This window comes from Ictidomys tridecemlineatus, assembly GCF_052094955.1.
Source record: "Ictidomys tridecemlineatus isolate mIctTri1 chromosome 12 unlocalized genomic scaffold, mIctTri1.hap1 SUPER_12_unloc_4, whole genome shotgun sequence".
NCBI classification, from domain to species: domain Eukaryota; kingdom Metazoa; phylum Chordata; class Mammalia; order Rodentia; family Sciuridae; genus Ictidomys; species Ictidomys tridecemlineatus.
This window is the reverse complement of record NW_027520962.1, coordinates 454468-475978: the sequence shown is the minus strand read 5'-3', so window position 1 is coordinate 475978 and position 21511 is coordinate 454468. Positions and strand designations below refer to the sequence as shown.

At 45.3% G+C, this 21511-nt stretch overlaps 1 protein-coding gene across 1 annotated transcript in view; it reads right to left on the bottom strand.

Moving 5' to 3' along the window:
• The window catches only part of LOC144372325 (acyl-coenzyme A oxidase-like protein), a 105660-nt gene that overhangs the window by 83361 nt on the left and 788 nt on the right, over window positions 1–21511 (bottom strand). The window lies entirely within an intron of this gene.

Below are 21511 nucleotides of genomic sequence, written 5' to 3'. Positions count from 1 at the left end.
GCCAGGTGATAGACCATGGGGGACCAGAGGACACTTCCCCTCTTGGTCTTCTTCCCAAACTCATAATTCCAGTCTTAGACATGAGGAAAACACAAGCAACCCAAATGAGGGACAGCCAAGAAAATACTTGACCTTCAGAAGAATCAAGTCGTGAAGAGCATGAGAAGAGTGACGAGCTGTCACAAACCAGAGGACCAAAGGGGAGGTGACAACAGCACAGCTGATGTTCTGAGTGGGATCCTGGACAGGAAGAGGGAAACCCATAAAGTCTGGAGGTTGATTAGTAGTATCGGATCAGTTCTGCACTCTTACTTCTGACGAATGGTCTGGGGCTTATGTAAGATGTTAAGGAAAGGAGAGAGGTACATGGAAACTCCCAGAACTATCTTTGCAACTTTCCCATAAATTAAAAACTAAAAAAAGTCCATTTTAGAAGACACAACAGCAACAACAAAAAGAACTTTGTGCATTAAAATAAAATAAAAAAAAAACTAGAAACCCTTAAAAACCGTGTTCATTTGGTTTCTAAAAATCTAAGCAAAAAAAATCAATTTTGGACTAGTGGAAAACAAACCTTCAGGCACCAACTTTAAATGCTCTTGTGACAAGGAACACCCTTGGTGCCTAGCCCTTGGCCACCTGTGATTCCAGACATCAAGTCGCTCTAAAGTTCTGAAGTGAAACATTAGCAAAAACTCCCAGATTAACCTGATTCCTGGCACAACCTTGCTCTAAGAATCTGCCCCTTTTGCCTGGTACCTTTTGCAATTTTGCTTCAGGTGATTCCTCCAAATCAGCCCATGATAACTCCCACATCAATCTCTTCTTATTGACAACAGCAAGATGTTCCAGGGCTGGGAGTGTAGCTCAGTGGTGGAGCACATGCTGTGCAGAGGCCCTGGGTCCAAACCAGCACCAAACAGTGGGAAAAGTCTCCATCACAAAGTGAGGTGCAAATTAAAGGTGGCTATGAAGAACGATTCCCCAAAAGCAGAGAGCAAAGAAGTCATCTGCCTTCTAGTAACACCACAGCCACCACCAGAACTCAACCTCCTGTCCCAGAGCCTCCTACCCGGCCCCAGCCCACCCGGTGAGCCACAGGCACAGGCCCAGAGAACTGAGAACAGAAACAGAAACTGCTGAATCACCTTGTGGTGACTGTCAAAGACAACAAGGGTGGCTGAGAAAACGCGAAGGAGGGTTTCTAAGGCCTGTGGTTTAATTTCAGTTGTGAAAAGACTCAACCAGGGAGCTGTATACTTGTTAACTGCCAAAGTCTACAAGAGCAGCAGGAGAAGAGACCAGAGAGAGAGCAAGAAAGGAAAGAAAAGAGGACTACCGGGGAAGGATCCTGACAGGAGGCACTTCCAGCCCACAGCCCTGTGCCCAGAGCTCCTGGCCCTCGGGAGCACATGGAAAAAGGGAGGTCCCCTCCCAGCCTTCCTTGCTGGACCCGTCCTGTTCTCTTGTGCCATCCTTGAGCTCTCACTAAGCCCCTGCACCATGCTGAGCACTAGGAACTCAAGTTGGGCTATTTCTGTCCTCAGAGGGCTCGGACGTTGCATGGGAGTCAGAGGAGTGAGAGGTGGGTGCCCATTCAGTGTGACATAGAGAAAATTTTACACACTCTCAGTAAGTCATCAGTGACCAGGGCTGTGGCTGCCTCTGGGGGAGGGCAAGGTTGATTTCTGTGGTTTCTAAGCCTTTGGTCTAGCAACTACTTTTACCTGGTTCTGTCAGGATGAGCTGCAGGGGTAGACAGAGAGCAGAGTGAGAATCAAAGCACTCAGCCCAATGACATTCTAAGAAGTGAAGTTCTGGCCTGCTGCGGTGGCCCTGCCTGCAACACCTATGATCTCAGCTACTCAAGGCTGAGGCAGGGGGCTCACAAGGTCCAGGCAGCCAGTACAACTTCATGAGATGCTGCCCCAAACAAAATTTTAAAAGGGCTGGAAATGTAGCTCCGTGGTTCAAGACTCACCTAGCCCACAGGAGGCACTGGGTTCAATCCTCCATAATGAAAAAAAGAAAACACAAAAATGAGGTGTCATGGGCAGAAAGAGGAAGTCCCCTGGATGGAGGAATGGGGTGTGGGGAAATGATAGAAAAGATTGGAAGGGAGCAGGCAGGAAGCACAGGGAAAAATATGACCAAATCAGCAGAAACTACATACGACACAATCTTCTACAACAAAAATACAAACTGTCAACAGTGCAAAAAATATTTCTTCAGTGGGAAGAGATCTGTTACTGCCCATGCTGCTGGGGACACTTGCTCCCGTGACATGATGATATGGCTTTACTGCCAGCCGCAGGGGCAGCTCCTGATCAGTCCAGGGCATCACACAGGTCCTCACCTCCAGGGCAATGTTGGATTCAGAAAGGAGGCTGATCCTTGAAACAGGAGAGGGGTTTTTGTTTGGTTTTGCTTTGTTTTGTATTTTAATTTTTGCTTGGTTTTGTTTTAGGATGCCTTTAGGAAGCATTGAGGCTGGAATGGCAGTAAGGGGTTAGTTGTGAAAACAAGAGGAAGCCAGATGTGGGGTGCACACCTGCAATCCCAGCAACTCAAGAGGCTGCAGCAGGAGGTTCACAAGTTCAAGGCCAGTGTCCACAACTTAGTGAGACATTGCCTCAAAATAAAATAGAGAGGTCTGGGATGGAGATCAGTGGTGAAACACCCCTGGGTGCAATCCCCTGTACCAAAAAATAAACAAAAACAGCCAGAAGTGGATGTGTGGCACACCAGTTAATGTGTTGAAGGGACACCTGGTCCTAGGGTCCATGGCTAGAGCCAGGCCTCAGCTCCTATCTGAGGCTCTGCTCTGCTCATGGGGAGGCTAAGTCTGCTGGTGAGTGCGCTCCCTGTTGCCGGTTGTACTGTAAATGTGACAGTTACTCAAAGGACGTCTTGATGGAATAGGACTATACACAATTCTGCTGCTGTCCACGGCGCAAACTCATTGCTGTGGTTCAGACATATCCCCCAAAGTTTCTGTGTTGGAAACTTAATCCCCAAAAACATATGTCATAATTTTCCATAAAGGCATTTGGAGGGAAGAACTTTGGGATTAGAGAAGGTCAGGTGGGGGCCGGGTGGCATTCGTAGCTTTGTGAGGAGAGGAGAGAGACCGTAGCTTCACACTTGTCCCACCTCCCAGTGTTATAACACAGTGAAAAAGCCCCCGCTAGATGCTGGCTCCATGCCCTTGAAACTCCCAGGATCCAGACTGTGAGCCAAATAAAATTCTGTTCTTCATAAATTACCTCATCTCATGGATTCTGTTATGGCAACAGAAAATAGACAAAGAAACTCATCATCTTCAACAACCAATCCACTCACATGAGGTAGGCAACGTGCTCAGGAGCCAGGGCCCCCTGCTGGAACTTCAGAGTCACTTGTCCACTTACTTCTCCATTTACAGTTATGTGGGAGGTAGGAAGATGGACACAGCAATCACCTCAAGAGCCAGCTACAACCTGGACGTCATGGCCTGGGATCTCTGAAGGGCCACAAAGAGGTTAAGCCAAGTATTCCCTCATGGCTCCCAGGAGGGAGTGGGATAGCAAGCTGAGACCTGGGGTCTCTCCAGTGACGCCTGCCACACCAAGTCCACAGACAGTGTCAGGATGCAGATTTGCACCTGTTCCCTAAAGGCACTGTTAGGAAGGGATGCTGATCTCTCTCCGCTGCCTGGCAAAGCAGTCGCCATTTGCTTGCAGCCATCGTCGTGTTCGGGACCCTTCTCCACGACTGGAATGAAAGCACTGCAAAACCCCAGGTGCGCAGAGAGGAAAGAGGGGACACGCTGTCAGTCTGATGCTATAATGAAAAGAATGCAAAGAAGAGGCCCTGAAGAGAGCTTAACAGAGCAAAGCTCCACGTAGCAGTCAACAAAAGACACACTGAGGGGAGGTGCAGGAGAGTCCCACCTGTCTAGCAGGGAGAGAAGGGGACAGACAGTTGCCCTCCTCTGGCTGAACAGCAGGTACCCAGGAGAAGCTCTGAGTTTTATGATCTCAACATGGTTAGACTAGTGTCAACTGAAAATGGTCTCACCTCCCTCCCAATTGCAGCCATCCTTGAGGAATGGGTGTCAGTGGCTTCTAGTCTCTTTACCAAGACCCTGGTCCCTTAAACAGGTAAAATTTTCTTTTTAAAACCAGTCAGAGAGTCTCCACCAAAAGGAGCAAATATATTGCCATTGTCAACCTAAATACAAACAGAGAGAGCCTGTCTAAGGTGTACTGAGTTTATTTGGGAGTAGCAGAGGATTGTGGGTTAAGACAAGAGGGAGCTTTTAAAGGCAAAAAGAAACAGTGCATTGTTGCTACATAATTTATTTTGAAACAAAGACACTTGCCACAGGAGCTTATCACAGGGGTTGAGGACAGTCCCTCCTAGCGGCATGTGTCAGGCAAGCATTCTTGAGCATCTGGCTACCTGTTCCTCAAGCTGTTCTTGCAACTTGTGCAGCAAGCTGCTGTTTGGAAAGTCCTTGGCAAAAGTTTTTATAACAGGCATATGTGGGCAAAAGCCCTTCGGGGGTCTTTGCAATAGTTATCCTCAAAGGTGTGTGTGCCGAGGGCCCTCCCTTCTCAGCTGCCTGCTTCCTTTACTCATTTTGTGTTTGACACAAGGACTCCACTGTGACTCTCACAACTTTCAGGCTCTCTTCAGATCAAAGTCACAGCAAGGGAAGGTGGCAGAACTGGCCCAACTTTCTAGTGAAGGCAGAATTGCAAATGTCCCAGATTCTCCTGTGACATAATTTTAATGACTACAATGATCTGGAGACGAGGGGGAAAGCATTGGTCTGTCTGGCATCCTTGGTCCCTGCTCTGAGTTATGGCACTCCAGTTTTCTTTAGCAGGCACCCCTTCCTCTCCCGATACCACGAGGTTCGGATTGGTGACCCCCACTCCTTCCAGGGTGCACAGTCCTTGCAGTTGTCTGCAGTGACCACGTCAATGAAAGGCATCAGCCAGCTGGCTGGACACCCAGAGGGTCGCTCCCTTCCTGCCTGGCTGTGGAGCTGTTGGGCAGGTGCCTGCATCCCAGAGCCGGGGATTCCTGACAGTGCCACCAAAGCAGATGGCCTCCAGCCTCCAGACCTGAAGCCAAAGTGAGCTGTATTTCTGACTCTGCCCCAAGAGCCATGACTTATGCCACTGTAGGGGGCAAGCAAAGGAAAACCACCTTATAGTCACCTTCACTGTCAAGGGTACTTGCTTCCTCACATAACTGGGGAGGCCAAACTTGGGGTAGGCTTCGGGGAAGGCTTGAGTCTGTGGCTCAAGGGTGTCCTCAAAACTTAGTGTGTTATGTTCGAATTCAGGACCCCCAAAAGACCACCAGAGACCAAGATCGATGTAAGCAGCAAAGAGGTGTTTATTGAGAGCTAGCTCGGTCCTCCACCCGCACACAGCAACTGGTGACGCTGAGAGGCCCCAAGCCCAGGGTTTGCAGCAGTTTTATGCACTCTTTGGGGAAGGCAGGGACTTCACATACATCATAGCATCTCTTAGCAAATCATTACACAACACAGGAAAATCATAAAACAACTCTAAAACATGATTAGCACATTCACTGGAGGGAACAAGTTGAGTAGGGGTGCTTGGTTACTATAAGAGGGAGGTTTATTTGAACTGATTGGTTTAAGCCATGAGGGGTGTACGTGCTGAACTACATGGTTTCCCAACATGTTATCAACCACCATAAACTATTGGGAGGGTCATCTGGCATCCAAGGTATTTCCCTGTCTCATGCTGATGGGTGGCTGCTAGGGGGTTACTATGGGTCTCCACCTAGCCTGACTGGGTCAGGGACACCTGGCACAGCAGATCTCTCCTATTATTTGTAGATAAACCACTTAGCAGGGTGGGAATGTGCCTAGGAGTGCTCTGTGGGTCTTTCCAAGTCAAAGGTGATGTCCCTTCCTTGGACAGGCTTTGCTCTGAGGTAGAGGCTGGTTTTCCAAGTGTCCCTGGGTCACTTCCTCCTAAAGCTGGTTCCCCTCATGGTGACAGAATGGCGGCACCAAAGCTAATTTCACATTCAAACTCCACCCTGCCCCAAATGATAGATCTCTCCAATAAGCAAGGAAGCCCCTTTCCCAGGAGCAGTCATAAAACCTCTCCTCATAATTCATTGGTCAAAATCAGGTCAAATGACTATTCTTAAACCATCTCCTGTGGCCAGTGGGTAGCCATGCTCACTGTGGCTTCTGGGCTGGGGGACAGTGGGCAGAGCTCCCTATGACAAGGCAGGTGAGATGACTGGCTGCCTTTCAAATCGTACAACCTGTGAGAGAATGGCGAGTGGCCAAATGAAAACCTAGAATGTTGGGAGGGGGCGGACGTGAAGACGGATGCTGAGTTAACTAGCACCTCGCCTCGTGGGAAGGAAAAGGGTTAGGACTGTCTTGAAGGGAGTTTTCACATTAAGTCAGAACATAATTTATAATAATTTTATAGTAAACATGTATCAAGTCCTGCAGATCCCACCTCTCAGCCATCTGTCCTCTCTCTGGGTTTCTTTTTTTTACCACAATGATTCTCCTTTATCACTATCTTTAATAAATAAATTTTTAAAATCATGCCCCCACCTCCATGCCTTGGGCTAGAGCCCCATGAAGGTGCAGTGCCTTTCACAGGCAAGTGATCAAGCTGGCTCTCCCCTCCCTCCCTCCCCACCTGCCAGGGTGCTTTGGCTGCAGGCTGGGGGGGTGGAGGAGGCAAGGCCTAGGGGTGGAACATTCTCTACTGCAGGGTCGGCCTCTGAGAAGTCCTGCAGCCCCATAGCCTCCACCTCAGAAACTCATCCAGTGGAAGAGAGTCCCTAACAGGATCAAGAGGATACCTGGTGGCAGGCCAGGAAGTGTCCTTGTGCTGGCCGGTCAGCTGGCTGGATCTCACTGATGGGAGCAGAGGAAGAACAGGTGGGAGAAAAGAGGGGGACTTTCACATCACATTCATACAGAATGGCCACACTTCCTTCTCACCCCTCAAAGTCCTGGTTCTTCAGAGGAACAAAGGACTTGTCCTGACCTGTTTTCTCCCTAGAGGATCACACTCTCCCATAGGAACTAGACTCTCACCCGGTCACCCCCTGGGCCTTCTGGGCCCTTCCAAGGTGTCCAGTGTTCTAGCTATGTGCTCATTCCACGTGTTTCAAAGAACACTCTCACGTCTCCCAACTAAGAGAACAACGGACATTATTCTCTCTCAGTTGAGTGACCAGAAGCCATTCCACTCTCACAGTACACTGAGAGCTCTTCGGGGCAGGTACCGCACATACTCACTGGTGGCTCACAGTCATAAGAGGAAAGTCCAAAGCTTGGGCATCCGAAAGCCACAACAGCACCAGCACACGCCACGGGCTCACCTCCCCCGTCCTCGCAGGCCCACAAAGGGGCACTTGGAGAATGAATCCTCCACGGGGTGATGTGGCTGCTGCCAAAGCCACCAGGGAGAGCCGGTGAGGGGCTTCTCAGGGTGACACCCAGAGAGCAGAGAGCTGAGAGAAATTCCTCAAGCTTGGGTGAGGACACAGGGGCCTTGGGTGACCTGAAGAGAAGGGTACCAAGTTCTTACTTGCCCTTCAGCCCTACCTCCGTCCCTTGGAATTAACCTTGGATTCCAGTGACCCAGAGGCCCAGAGGCACCCCAGTGTCCCCGTGCAGCCCTCCTGACCCTCAACTTGGGCTGTTTTCAAATCCTTGACTCTCATGGCGTAATGTAACTTATGGAAAATTAGTAAATTCAGGGAAAATAAATCAGAACAGTTGTTGTGACTGTTTTTTAAGAAGGAATATACTAGAAGAAATAGTAGGGATCAGGTAGCCAAAAGGCCCAGACCCACTGACCCTCCCCACGTGACCTGGGACAGAACAAACCAGACGGGATTGCAGGACTTTGGGGAGAAACACAAAGGTGTGTTTTTAAAGTTAGGAAATTATCTGCAATATCATTCAACCATAAAAGAAAGGAAGCACTGATGTGACACAGTTGGGACGGTTGGAGGGCCTCTACCCTAAATGGACCTCACAGACATTATGCCAGGAAAAGAAGCCAGACACAATCACGACCCTACTGTGACCTTTTACAGACAAAGCCCCAGAGACAGGAAGGAGCAGCTCCTGTGGGCAGAGTGAATAAGGAACAGAGAGTGGCTATCTACAGTCACAGGACGTTTCTTGGGGTGATAAAACTATTTTGGAATGAGCGAGAAGTGATGGTTGCACGACACTGTGAGTACACTAAGTGCCACTCAACTGCACGCGTTAAAATAGTTGTCATGTTCTACGTGAGTTTCAGCTCTTCCCAGAAAGAGAGAAGGAAAACAGAAATCAGAGAGAAGGGGGCAGAGGGAGGAGGCAGGGGACCATCTCCCTGAGAACCTACTGCTGGTATGTCATCTGCGGGTTCCCCATACACAGGCTGGGCACACCCACATTTCTCAGTGGGCCTGCTGGTATTTGGAGCACGACTGTTCTCATGGAGTGACCACTGAATACCCCAAAAAGCCGTAACTTCCAGCAACATCTTCACCTGTATGGCTCCCTTCCTTCACCTGCAGACCTGGAAAAGGCCAGCTTCTTAGAGGTGTCAGAAGAACAAATCAGTTAATACCCTAAAAAGAATGTCTGGCACAGACTAGATGCTTGATACATTTTTTAATTCACATAAAAAATGGTATATATTTATGGTATGCAATAGGATGTTTTAATTTATGTACACATTATGAAATGGCCAAATTGAGCTGATGAACACATCATTCCCCACATACTTATTACTTTTTTATAGTGAGAGCATTTAAATTTGCTCCTTTTGCAATTTATTGTAAACAACACACAACTGTATACAATAAACTATATATGGTCTATAATTCTTTAATATAGTCCCTCTGTTGTACAATAGACTTCCTGAACTATTTATGCAGTCTAACTGAGCTTTTGTATCCTTTGATTAACATCTCCCCAATCCTTGGCCCATAACTGCCGCAGTCTGGCTGGGCACAAAATCATGAGCCACTCAAGCTCCTGCTTTATTTCCAAACTTTATTTTCAAACTTTATTTCCAATTCCAAAACTCCCGCGAATGCCACGCACGAGGCCTTCTCCTGGGATACACCACACCAACTGGAAATTCCTCCTCTGGAAATCCCTCCTCTCACACTTCCCCAACCAAGGGGAACTCTCCAGGAAGGTGGACAGCAGGGGTCTAATATCCAATTGAATACACATCTTAACATAACCATTATCATCTCAATAGCTTGCTGGTGGCACCTCTCAACCAAAAATGCCATGCGTCATTCCTACTAGGCTATGGCTCTCAGCACACCACCACCCAAGCTATTGGTACACCACTCTGCTCTCTGCTTCCCATGAGGCTAACTTTATTTAGATTCCACTGTAAGTGAGATCATGAACTATTTGTCCTTTTGTACCTGTTTATTATCGATGTCCTCCAAGGTCAGCCATGTCATTATGAACAACAGATTTCCCTCTATTTAAAGGCTTAATAGTATTTCAGTGTATATGTGTGTGTGTGTAAATAGACAAACATTTTCTTTATCCATTCATCCATCAATGTCTCTTCCGTTGATTCCACATCTTGACTATTATGAATAATGTTGCAATGAACGTGGAAGTGCAGATATTTCTGGAACATACTGATTTCATTTTCTTTGGCTATATGCCCAGAAGTGAAATTGCTGGTAGTTCTATATTGAATGTATTGAGAAACCCCCATACTGTTTGCACAGCCATTATATTCCACCAAACGTGTGGCGGAGAGATTTCAATCAACACTTTTGTCTGTTTTGCAATAGCCCTTCTAGCAGGTGTGAGATTAAATTTCATTATGGTTTTAATTTGCATGTCTCTGATTTTTAATGAAGTTGAGCAACATTTTCAAGACTGCTTGCCATTTGTGGGTCTTCTTTTGAGAAATACCTGGTCAGGATCTTTGTCTCTGCTTGAACTGGGTTGTCTGTTTTCTTACAATTGAGTTATTTGAGTTTCTTACACAATTTCAGTACTAACCCCCTTCCCAGGAGTGTGGTTCACAGTTAGTTTGAAGCAATTCCAAGTGTTTATTCTTGGGTTTGCTGCCTGTGTTTTGGGGATTGTACTAAAAAACCAACATGAAGAAATCTTTTCCCTGCATTCTTCTAGTAGTTACAATTTCAAGCCTTACACATGAATTCCAATCCATTTTTTTGAGTGGATCTTTGTATGTGTTATTCTTACTGAGAGGATGGGGAAGCTCCAAGCTTCAATATGATACAAAAGAAAACTAGGAGCTTTCCCCATGACCTGTCTTCTTTCCTTCTCAATGCCCACATTCTAGAAGTGGATGGAGTAAGAAGGCCTTCCAGGAGCTCTGCCACTAAGGAACATCAGGTCCAAAGACATTGAGGGGCGTGGGGACTTTCTCCTCCTCCAGCAGACCTAGAACTTCTGGTCCAGGAGGAGGGGAGGCAAAGAAAATGGTCTATTTGCATAGTTAGCAACACTTTTTCTAGCAAGCAATTATTTTAAGGTTGAAGGTAGAGGTATAAGAGGCTGGCAGTGCTCTTCAGTAAGTCACGTGGTGAAGAAAGCATACAGCAGTCCTGTGACTGTTTGTACCTGGACTAGGGAGGAGGTGCTTCCAGATATTTGAAGAGCCAAATGGAATTTCCCATATCAAAAACATGCTTTGTTCTTGTGTGACTTCTTTTTAACCTATGTATCATCATTTTAGTGGATGGATATACACCCTAGAGAAGACAGAAGCAGCTGTTCCCAATCCTCAGACCCTCTCCTCGCCCCACCCCCTGTACTGTTTCCTTCCAGGATCAAAAGTCCAGCTAAGCAGGGTGTGGTGGTGTACACCTGTAATCCCAGTGGCTCAGGAGGCAGAGGTAGGAGGATGGTGAGTTCAAAGCCAGCCTCAGAAACTTAGCCAGGCCCTAAGCAACTCAGTGAGACCCTGTCTCTAAAAAAAAAAAAAAAAAATACAAAATAGGGCTGGGGATGTGGCTCAGTGGCCGAGTGCCCCTGAGTCAATCCCAGGTACCAAAAATAAGAAGAAGAAGGAGAAGGAGAAGGAGAAGAAGCCAATGTATCTCTGATACACAGGCAGGAGTCACAGAGTCTGAGAAGGACCTGGAAAAACACTGTCCTTTGCAGGCTCATGAAATGAACTAACAAGAAAGTGTTCAGGAATCCTTGTGCGCCCTCCTTTCTTACCCCTGGTAGCAGAGCGTGGAATACCCCCAGCCCCCTACGCCCTCACCATGCTTCAGGGCACTGCACACAGCAGCATAGAGGGAGATCTATAGAGGGATCTATGTGAGGCTGGTGTGAGGTGGCTCCTTAGGCATCCCTTCTGGCCCCAGCCCTACTCACTGACTCAACAGGCATTCTTTGAAACCCTGTTTGATGGCAGCCAGGACTAGGCTGGGGATCCAGCATTTCTAAAGAAATGGCTTTCCAGTTGAGGTCAAAGGTAAGGGGTTTCTACTTAAATTTATAAAACTGCATTTTACCCAAACAGACAGACAGACAGACAGACACACACACACACACACACACAAGTTCTTGTTCTTTGTCTGCAATACTTACCACCTGTTATGGGTTTGAGTGTGTCCCATGCCCCAAGTTCATATGCTGTGAGGCCCGAGCCCCTGGTCCCTCAGGACATGACTGGATCTGGAGACAGTCTTTACAGAAGTAAACAAGTTGAAGTGAGTTCATTAGGGTGAGCCCCAACTCAATGTGACTGTATCCTTCTAGAAAGGGAGATGTGAGAACACATAGGCACAAAGGAAGATGTCATGAAGACACAGGGGTAGGGGACAGGGTGATGGCCATCTACAAGCCAGAGAAAGGCATGGAGTAGATGCTTCCCACACAGCCCAGAAAAGAAACCCAGTGTCTCAAGAAAGGAGCACGGTTTTCTGACCAGCCTGAAGTCATGAATGGAGGAGCCTACACACTATCCTTTCCCTTGCTCATCTCCAAGATCCCAGGCTCCAGGATTAGGGCTTGTCCCTTGTCATCTACTCACAGTCTCTCAGGAGACCAGTGGATTCACCTCTGGAGAAATTAGCCCTGTCCAAAAGAAAGCACTAATCCTGATCCACCAAATGAGGTTTCTCTGGGTCAAGAAAGTCTGTGGTCAGCAGTCAGCATTGGATTCATTTTATTCATGTTTCTCAAGTCATGAACAAATATTCAATGTTGACTAGACATTCAATGAAAGCCCCAACAAAAAAAAAGAGGGGAAAACAACAATAGGGAAAAGGAACTCAAAGGAACCAGAGGCAAAGTGAAGAATAAGAGGGAAGACCTCAAAAATTAGCATTGAACATTCTATGGCCATGTGTTTTAAAAAAAAAAAGAACAAATTTAAAACATTATCATCAACTATTCTCAAAATAAAAAAAGATACTTTATAACCAGAAAACAAGAATAGATGCTATTTAAAAGGGGAACAAAGAACTTTAAAAACACTTTTGAAAATTAAAAATATGATAGCAGACACTAAAACATAAGAGTTGGAAGCCAGGCATGGTGCCACACACCGAGGCAGGAGGATCCTGAGTTCAAAGCCAGCCTCAGCAACAACAAGGTGCTAAGCAATTCAGTGAGACCCTGTCTCTAAATAAAGTACAAAATAGGGTAGGGGATGTGGCTCAGTGGTGGAGTGCCCCTGAGTTCAATCTCTAATACTAAGGGAAAAAAGAAAGAAGAAGAATAAGAAGAAAGAGGAGGAGGAGGAGGAGGAGGAGGAGGAGGAGGAGGAAGAAGAGGAGGAGGAGGAGGAGGAGTTGGAAGATACAGTTGAGAAAATCTCCCAGGAAGTAGAGTGAAAGATAAAGAGATGGACAATAAGTAAGAGGAGTTAAGAAAATTAGAGAACAAGCCCAGGGGTCCCAACCTTTGAGTAAAAGTAGCCCTAGATAAGAGAACAATGTAGACAGGTCAGGAACATGAGTTTTCTTATTAAAAGTTACCACAGCATGCTCAACACAATGAAGAGAGAAAGAGGGGTCAAACCATCTCCTCATGAAATTCCATAACACCATTGCTAAAAAGAAGCTTCCAGAAGGAAGAGGAAAAAAAGCATTTTATAGTTACAAGTCACAGACCAGGAGTCAGATTTTTTAATAGTAATTTTGGATACTAGAAAGCAATGGCATGATGCCTTTCAAATTCTGAAGGAAATTTTATTTCCAGACTAGAATCCTATACCCAGATAAACTTTCAGTTGATTGAATAGTAAACATTTTCAGACATAAAAATCTCAAAAGTCTCAAAAAAAATAATAATTCCTAGGTATACCTTTCTCCTTAAGTTAATTGATGAGAGTTGTTCTGGTTATTTTTGACTGTGTAGGAATGTACCTTAAAGCTTAATGGCTTAAAACAACAATGAGTTGTTATTTTAGTTTACTACTTTTCCTATGAGGAACCTGAACAGAAAATAAGAGGGGTTGGAGCAGATGGGAATGTTAGCATCTCTTTACCTCTCTCATGTGTCCTGTCTACAAGGACTAGTTTAGGCTTCCTCACAGTGTGGCAGCTCAGGGCCAACCTCTAGAGACAGGAAGTGAGAGATGAACCAGCTTGGGCTTCCTCACAGCATGATGGCTCAGGGACAGCCTCAAGAAACAGGAAATGAGAGGTATCTGAGCCTGGAAACTGGTGCACTCTCACTTTAGCTACATTCTGTTGGCAAAGACGTGACCTATTCAAGAAGAAGGGACAAATCACACCTCTCAAGAGTAGTAGTGTTAAAGAATCTGTAGACATCTCTAATCTTCCCCAAAGAGTAACTAGGAAAGAGAAAGCCTGGGGAAACAGAGGAAAGGCAAAGGCAGTTGGGAAGGCGATGTGAAAGACACAGAAACAGCCAGGCCAGACGGAAGGCCATGGAAGGGGGGCTCCAGGATGCATGAGTCCACAGGGGGCTGGAAGGAGCAGGACAGGGATTACCTGACAGGTCTGACCACACGGAGGGGAGTGCAATTGTGACAGATGTGTCTAGTGTGGGGGTCAGTAAGTGAGACATGTATAGAAAACTAAGCAAATGGGTAAAGGGCATGATGGCTATCTCCAGGGAAAGAAATGATAAAGTTATGACAGAAAGGAATGAAACATGGTGTACCAGGGCCTGGCTAGGAATAATATTTATATGGTCATAACAATCTAAGTCTGGGTATGATGTAAGTAAAAATAGCAGTACACTGATCTTCAGAGAATACGTTATAGTGAGAAATCTTCATTTTCTGTGACAGAAACACAGTTTATAATCAAAAAGAGGCAGGCACAGGGGTTTAGCTTAATAGTTGACTATGTGCTTAGTAGACTTGAGGCCCTGGGTTCAAGTCCTGGCACCAAAAATATTTTTTAAAGTGCCCATCCAAGCAATTACTTAGGAATATGGAATTAAAGAACATAGGAATAATAGGAAAGAATTAAAATGGTTACCCAAGAGGAAAGGAAATGAAATAGAGAGGGGTCTGGCAGGTGAAGGGTATTTTCATTACAAACTCAGTATAATTTATTAGGTATGTTCACACATTACATCAATGAAGAAAGGACACATAGTAAGACCCTGTTTAGTATAACAAAATAATGTCCACATGTGTATCAGAACTTATAGAAAAAGAAGTTAAAAAGTTCCTACAAATATGCAAATGGATTAGAAGTGGTTTGGGAACCAAATATCTACCAATAGATGAACACACAAGCAAAATGAGACATGTACACACAATGGAATATTATTTGGCCTCAAAGAGGGAGGATTTCTGACATGCTACAATATGGATGAAACTTGAGGACATTATGGAAAGTAAAGCAAACCTTCTACAAATGGACAAGTTCTGTATGATTCCTAGAGAGGAGGGACCTAGAATGGTCAGATTCAGAAAGAAAGAAAGTAATATTACAGTTGCCAGGGGCTGGGAAAGAGGCAACAGGAAGCCCTTGTTTCATGGTACAGAGCTTCCATTTGGGAAGTCCTGGAGATGGTGGTGATGGCTGCCCAGCACTATGAATGTACTTAATGCCACTGAACTGTGCCCTTAAAAATGGTGAAGATGGTAAATTTTAAGTTATGTGTATTTTACCATCACCACAAGAACAACAACAAAAAAAAGAGTTGGAGGAGGGAACATTTTAGGAAACTTTCAAATTTTCCCTGTTATTTGACTCTTCATAGTGAGAATGTGTTCATGAAACACTTGCATGGATAAATAAGACTAAAGGAATAAACTAAACAGGAAAAGTTAAAAGATAAGTTCAAATGCTCTTGGGAAGGAAAGAGAAGGGAATGAGGAGAAAGAAGGGGAGAGGGAGCTGCCAGGAGAAGGGGAGGGGAATCTTGAGGAAGGGCATGGAAAGATCTCAGGGAAGGGAAACATTAAAGGAGCTCTTTAAGTTGTTCCACTGAGGTATGTGTACCACTCCCATATATGAGCATGCCTGTACCCAAGCATGCCCATACCCGAGCATGCCCACTCACCAGCCTTATGAGAACTTCTGTTCAACAAAAAAGGTAAAAAATGTTTCAAAAAGCCAATCTTGTGATGTTGGCTTTCATATTCCCTACAAATCCTGATGGGAGCATTGTATCAGGCCATTTTCTGTTACTATAATGAAATCACTGAAGCTGGGAACTTTGTAAAAGAAAAGAGATTTGGCTCATAGTTCTGGAACTCAAGGCCTGGCATGGGCTTCTGCTCAGGTCTGGAGAAGATCTCATGGTGGATGGTGTCACAATGGGAGAAGAGATCCCATGGAAAGAAGGAAATCAGAGAATGGGAAGGGGCCAGTCTTGTGACCGCCCACTAGGTCCCCAAAGAGCTTTTAGTTGGTGTGTTATACCTATTGATATCTATCCCATTGAAAATCATAACAAAGTTTTTCAAGTATTCTTTAAGACCCCACCACCTCTCAGCTAGGAACTGAGCTTCCAATACATAAGTCCATGGGGAGAGAAACCACATCCATAGCAAGCCTTAAGTTATCCAAAATCCTCCTGTTGTTGGGGCAAATAGAACACTCTCACTGTATGCATTATAGGGTAGGATGGCCCTCAGCAAGCTGGGACAGTCCCAGAGTCTGGGGGACACGCTAACAGAAAAAAACTGAGGGTAAGCTAATCTTTGAGAAAGGGGAGAACAATCCCAAGAGGGGGGCCTGGGCTGTGATCACAGAGTTTCTGGGAGGAACCTAGGAACAAACCCTTGCTGGAAGGAAGGAGGGCAGGTATGCAAAAGAAATTTCACCACCTCTTTTCTTTGGGAAGGAAACTGTTTCCTGGGCTCTCATGTCCTGAGAGTGGCTGACCCTGTTCAAGATTTCCACTATATACACACCGCCACACCACACCCCAACACCCTCTTAACTTCAAAGGCCCGTTGGGGCATGGGGGGACTAACCACAGAAGGCCTTCCCTAGTCTTGGGAGTGGTCCAGTTTATTTCTGGCCTTCTGTGGACATTTACATTAGCAGGACGTTAATACATCCAGAGGTAAGATCACTATCTTCTAATCTGGAGAGGAACCTGAGGTACAATGTGAACTTTCAAACTTTCATGACAAAGTTTTTCTGATATCAAATAGATATCAGAATCTTTAACCATTTGGGGAAAAAAGAATATGAAATGTCTATGCTATTACTACAACTCTGAAATCATGAAGTAAGTAAACAAGACATAGAAAGAATGGCAAAGTGTTTGTTAAGGTAAAAGATGTCTTTTTCCTTTTTCCTTTTTTTCCCTTATCATATGCAGCCAGTGTGTCTCCTCAACAGTTCCTCGTCTACGCTCAAGACGACCTATCAAGACAGATACTCTCCTCATTCTGAGGTGCGGGGGAATGGAACCCTCTGTCTCCTGCAGGTTAGGCAAGTGCTCTACCACAGAGCCAAACCCAGCAGCCAAGCCCAGTGAGGGGGAGATCCCCCAGTGGCCAGTGGTAGTCACACAGGCTCAACAACCAGGCTCTGCATGCTGGGCTGGCTTTCTCTGGGTCCCTGCACTGAGGTGGTATAGGTCACTAGGAAGTGCCTTCTACTTGGCCAAAATCAGTATCTTGGATCTTTGACTTCTGTCCCATATTTTAAACTGCAGTTATTTAAATTGAAAGGGCAAAGAGGCAATAGCCCAGGAACACATTAAGGAGTGTAGAAGCAGATAGGCAGAGAGGGCTTTCACACCCTTCAAATTTAGTCCCCAAAGAGCTTCGAAATCATTACAAAGTTTTTCAAATATTTAAATCATTTGTAAGTAACAATAGGTCCATTAAGTGTGTCTGAAAATAACTATTTTCCAAAGCAAAACAAAAATAAGATATATTTCCCTTTAATGTCTGTCTTAACAGAGGCAGTTGGGGTCTCAGTCTCTGCTCCTGTGTTTAATTTGCTGGAAAACTATACATCATGTAGTCTCTGGAAGCTGCCACTGTACAATAGTTAAAGAATGAATCTGAAAAAAGCCAGTAACAAATGTAAAAATAACTTTGAATTTGGTGAACCTTCTTAAAGGGTCTTGTGTACCCGGTGGAAACTAGCAACGCACTTTGAGAACCATGACTTTAAAATCTATGTGTGGGGGGATTCCACCTCTTGGGTCCCCTTCTTCCTCCGGGAGAAGTCTTTTCTGCTGTCCTTTAATAAACTTCTAATTTCTACTCTGACCTTGCCTCGGCGTGCTTCTTTGGTGTTATTCTTCAACATCAGGGAAGCAAGGACTCGTCACCGGTCAACAGCAGTAACATATTGGAGGTCCCAGACCGAGATTCTACACCAAGGTAAGTGTACGCACCCCATGTCTGTTTGAGGTGCATCTTTCTCTTTCTTTCTGGAGGGTAAGGTGGGCACCCGACGGCTACTTAAACGCAACTAGTGCAGCCGCCACTCTTCAAGACTTGGGTGAGAGGTTTCTCGGCCTAGGCAGCTCTCAATCACCTGTTCAATACAGAGCAGGCATGTTGGGTTCTGCCAAAGCCGCTTCCAACTTTTCTGTCTGGGCCCGGAGAGCAATTGGTGTGAGTACACAGTGTCCTGAATCCCGGTCTGCCTCGGATGCGTGGAGGTGGAGGAAGGAGTTTGGAACAACCGCGGAATTCTGGTCTGGGCTACTCTCAGACGATTCTTAAGGTTCCTTTCTCTTGAGCCCCCTTCAGGCGGGGGCGCCTGAATCCTGTTTTCTTCTCACTCAGACGGGAGCTTCTCTCTCTCCAATATGCCAGGTGGACCACTAGCCTGCGTATTGAAAAATTGGGATAAATCTGAACCTCCGACGCTCAAGAAAAGGCGACTCATTTTCTTGGCCTGGCCTCAATACAAACTCTCTGATGGAGAAACCTGGCCACCAGAGGAAAATATCAATTTTAATACAATTTTACAGTTTGATAAAATTTACAAAAAAGGAAATGGTGTGAGGTGCTGTATGTTCAGATTTTCTTTGCTCTAAGGGAAAATCCTAAATTATGCCAACAGTGTAAAGTAGACTTAGCTATGATATCTGCCATAAAGAGAAAAAATCTTGGACTCACTCAGGAAAAAGAATCAAGAGAAAAATTTGGGCTGATCAAAGTACATACTCCCTTCCCCCTTCAAGACCTAAGGCAGATAAATGTTTTTACCCTAGTTAGTTTTGTTTTGTAGTTTTCTCATAAATGGCTTAAAGATTGCCTGTTAATGTTTTGCAGAGGTACTGATTTAAGAACACACAACCTGGGTTAATTTAAGATAATAAGTTATAATAAGTCATCACCTACAGGATAGAGAGATAGGTACTAAAGCACAGTACCCTTAATATAAGGCTGTTAACTTATTTGCTAGATGTTTAAGATTAAGTTTTAAAATTAAAGTTAAATCAAAAGGGCCAAGAAAACCAATATTTGGCTCTTGCCCTCTGAATCAGTCTGAATCAGAAAATAGGGGACTTCTCCAAAGAGCTCTGCAACTCTAGGCCACATAACCTCCTGATCAGGGAGATTAATGAGACCAGTGGAGGACAGAAAGCCAATCAGTGCATTTGCTGTGAAGAGGAGGGTCATCAAAGAAGGGAGACATCCCTGATGCTTCCGAGGGAAGCCACATGGTCAAGCAAGGCCTGGACCCATCCTAGTGCAAATGGCACTAGCAGAACTGAGAAGCTGCTGTGAAGTTCCCGAGGACTCCCAGGGTAACTCAGCTGACTGTTAACAATAGATGGAAACAAAAGTCAGTTTGACTTGCTTCATCTTAAACACTTAGCAAAGACAGTCAAAGCCAAAACACAGCTGTTCCTGTACATTTTAATAATAATAGTTAAATGTAACTTCCATAAATAAGTAAACTGGAGGCTACAAAAGAGATTCTCAGACAGGAATGCCTGATAATTATCAAAAGGAACTGCCAGAGTAGTTTTTAGCTTAAGGTCTTTATTTCTAACCAACACAGGTAGGCTTAATGTTTGCTAGTATGGTTATCCAGCCCTAAGTAACAGAATTAAAGATTTCTCTATTAGACACAGGTCATACTAGTAAAAGGATTTTGCAAGATCAGATGATATTAAATTATTAAACTGTACCTTAAGGGAAGGACATCTGTAACCCTAAAAGTTAAATGTTGTGTTTACATCCCTGACATTTCTGGCAATGTGACAAATATCCTTAAAGATTTACATGCTCAGATAGAAGCCATGTCCTCAGCAACCTTGTCATGGAAACAATATCTTAGCTCCTGGTTCTTGGTACTTCCTGGTGGTAAACATTGTTAGTCTTTGTCTTTGCCATCATACTCATTGGCATATTCCTGTGCTATGGGATTTATTGCTACATCAATATGGTTCCAGTACTAATGAATTCTTGTTTCTCTTATAGACCACCCATCACTCAAATGGCCCTCCAGCCTATCATGGACCACTCGATAGACCCGATTTTTAAAGGGGACTCCAAACTGCTTGCCCAACACATCGTCCCTTTTCAGCCTGAAGAAGCCAGAAAGATCTTCTTCGCCCCCCTTCCTTACAGCAGTAAGGAGTTCCCAAATTAGAGGGGGGAATGAAGCCAGATTTAAAGTTAGGTAGTCAGTGTAGTTAGGTAAATTGGGTCTAATACGGAGTGAAATCTAAAATGGAGGCCATGCTGAGAATGACTCAGGGAAAACAGGACAACTCATGGAATGTTAATGAAGTCCCAGAAAGGCCCTAGGCCAAAGTCCACCTCAAAGAAACGTTAATGAACAGCCCCCAACAGATTTGGAGATAGCCCATCCCAGAGAAGTGATAAGCCCATCCCAAAAGTCCTTCCTGCCCATTTGGCCCACCTGTGTCCTAACCCTTCCCACCTACATTCCATCACCAAAACTATAAAAAGGGGAAACAACTGCACTTCCATGGATTCCACCTCTGGGGTCCCCTTCTTCCTCAGGGAGAAGTCTTTTCTGCTGTCCTTTAATAAACTTCTAATTTCGACTCTGAAAAAAAAAAAAAACTATGTGTGGGGAGACCCTCAAGGACATACTCACCCCACACCTCCCACTTTCAACTCCCTGAAACTCCCACCTTCCTTCTGGGTGACCCTCATGCAGGAACACATATTCCTCTCCAGGGACATGTTGACTTGTACTGAAGCCATCTCCTTCCCTCTCAGCCCAGCACTTTCTAATGTAAGGATCCGGTGAATCGTTGGAGAAAGAGACCACAAGAGACCAGCTTCGTGCAATGGGCAGGAGGGAGTTTATTGAAGAGGATCCTAATTCAGCGCACTGAGGCTCAAGGCTCACTCAGGAAGGGAGAAGGGCCCAGAGCCCAGAGCAGAGGTCAAGCAGAGCTTAAGTATGCTTTTTGGGGATGGAAGGGGGGGTGGGGTGGGGCTGGGCTTTGCATACATCAGAACAAATCATCAAGAGGCCAGGATAATTGAGACGTGATTAGCACATTCATTGGCGGGAACAGGTGGGGGGGGTACTCCTAAGCAGGGTACACATTCAAACTGATTGGTTCCAGCCCTGTGACTAACTGCAAAGGGCCCTAGGCTAAATGGCCAGTAGGGTGTTGTTTTAACTATCTCAGGAATTTCAGGTTCTGGGTGTAACAGAGGAACTTAATAATACCTAATCTTTTACATTTTAATTCAAGCTTTCCAGCTTAGAAACTTTACCATTTCACTTAAGAGAGAAACTGTACATGGGCTAACTGGCCATGAGCCACTCAGCCAACACAGCGACCTGTCCAGTTTGGGTCAGTTAGAGCTGCCCAGTAGCGTGCATTTCACATATTCCTACGTGCGTGGAATATAATTCGCTCCATTTCCACCCCTAGTTTCACTCTTCACCCTCATAGTGCCATTTGTTATGCTAAAACTCTGAAATGGCTCTAGCTGGTCTTTTCAGACCCCTGAAAGGAGCCAGCCCCCTGCCCCATAGGACTCAGGAGAAAATAGAGCCCACAGGAGGCAGTGCAGAGTTCTGGTCCAGACCAGAACTTGCCAGTAACTGAGCCATTTTCTCCACCCAAAAT